This window comes from Nanorana parkeri, unplaced genomic scaffold (genome assembly GCF_000935625.1).
Source record: "Nanorana parkeri isolate BGI_ZX_2015 unplaced genomic scaffold, ASM93562v1 scaffold385, whole genome shotgun sequence".
Classification (NCBI taxonomy): Eukaryota; Metazoa; Chordata; class Amphibia; order Anura; family Dicroglossidae; genus Nanorana; species Nanorana parkeri.
In genome coordinates this window covers 588,901-591,173 of record NW_017306653.1, presented here as the reverse complement: position 1 = coordinate 591,173, position 2,273 = coordinate 588,901, and positions in this window count along the sequence as shown.

The window sequence follows — 2,273 nt, the reverse complement described above, 5'->3', positions numbered from 1 at the left end:
ACCCAGCGAGCTAGACCCCGCCCCCTGTCAGTTCTCTCCAAGACCCCGCCTCGCTGTCACCCCTCTGCCCAAAACCCCGCCCCCTCAGTTCTTTCCTAGATCCCGCCTCGCTGTCAATCCGCTCCCAGACCCCGCCTCACTTTCACGCCTTATCCAGATCCCGCCCCAGTGTCACTCCTCTCCAAGACCCCGCCCCAGTGTCACTCCTCTCCAAGATCTCGTTCCGCTGTCACTCTTCTACCAATCCCCCGCACTACCATCTTCATTCACTCTCCGCCCCACTCACGCTTCTTCCAATCCCCGCTGCCATTCTCCATCGAAGCCCCGCCCCACTGTCACTTCTCTCCCTTGTATTCACTATCACTCATCCTATTCCACACCCAGCTGTCACTTTTCAGCCAATCACCGCCCCACGGTCACTTCTCTCACTATTGCCGTCCCCTGCCGCTCATCACCCGCTCATCAATACCCGCCTCTCCATCCATTAAAAAAACCTCAAAACAACAAAACAATCCCCTTCTTGTCCCTCTGTGAACGGCCTCCCTCCTAAGCCAATCAGAAGCGGAGTTTCACTTACCTGTGTGCTGCTGGGAAATGTAGTCTATTCACACTGCGCGTGTCCTGTGCGGAGAGGAGAAGGCGCTCCCCATGCTGGCCACTATGCAGAATGCAGCTCTGATGTTATTTTGGTTCTCAGAAATGATAAAAAATGATAATATGTTATAATATTCTGCAAAGAAATAAAAGCCTTTCAAAAAATCAACTCCAGGCAAACCCTGATTTCTTCTTGGACACATTGAGGAACGGTGTCAACGCATCAAAAGACAAGCAATGGAGGTCAACGCAGAGTTCAAACAGCGCCATTTAAAACAGGGGCCCTCCAGTTGTGGTGAAACGACAAATTCCATCATGCCTCCGCCTCTGGAAGTCATGCCTGCGGCTGGCAGAGTCTTGTAATGCCTCTTGGGACTTGTAGTTCTTCATCTGCTGGATGACCCAAATTTGGCTACTCCTAATTTAAACAATGGGAGAAGAGGGATCACTTTGGCACAGTTGACCAGAGATGGATCACTTTTAGGTCCCTGTCACACCAACAGGAGTGCATTCCAGTGCGTTCGGCCTCTGGAACGCAACCTGGCCCGCTCGGGTTTTTTGGGGGCAGGAGGGGGGAGTGGTGGCGCATTGAACTCAATGGCACCACAGCCACGCCCCCGTTGCGATCGCCGGCACCCGAACGCATGGCATATTAGTGCCTGCGTTTTGGTCCAGTGCGATCTGCAAAAAATGCTGCAAACACATTTTTTTGCAGATTGCACTGGACCGGAACGCAGGCACTAATGTGCCACGCGTTCGAGTGATGGTGATCACACCGCAGGGGCGGTGGGGCCATTGAGTTCAATTTGCCGCCATGCCCCCGCCCCCCCCAAAAAACTGAGCCGGCCAGGTTGCCTTTCAGTGCGTTCCAGAGACCAAATGCACTGGAACGCACTCTTGATGGTGTGACTGGGCCCTGACTGTTGGCCAGAGAGGGATCACTGACACCGTTGGCCAGAGAGGGATCACTGACACCGTTGGCCAGAGAGGGATCACATTGACGCAGTTGACCAGCGTGGCATCACTTTGACTCAGTTGGTCAGAGATGGATCACTTTGACTCAGTTGGCCAGATATGGATCACTTTGACTCAGTTGGCCAGATATGGATCACTTTGACTCAGTTGGCCAGAGATGGATCACTTTGACACAGTTGGCCAGCTTGAACATATATTACAAAATATGCAATCTAAGAATACCTGTTTTTATGCAAACGTTTGCTAGAAATGCCCCTGCATGCTGCTATTTGTCACATCTGCCCCTGCCTGCTGCTATTTGTCACATCTGCCCCTGCCTGCTGCGATCACCCGCATCTACCCTGCTGAGACCCTCCACATTAGCTCCTGGTGAGACCCTCAGCCAAGGCATCAGGCCGCCACCCTGGAGCAGAGCGGTACATAGTTACATAGTTACATAGTATTTGAGGTTGAATAAAGACATTAGTCCATCAAGTCCAACCTATTAGGATCTCATTCTAGGAGTACCTGTACCCCTGTATATTACGGTCCCTTAAGAAATCGTCCAAAAGTTTCTTGAACAATTCCACATTATTTGCTGAAATCACCGCCTGTGGCAGTGAGTTCCAGACCCTAACTGATCTTACTGTGAAGAACCCCCTTCGCCCCTTGTGCTGGAATTTTTTTTCCACCAATTTTAGGTGATGGCCTCTAGTTTTTGTAAC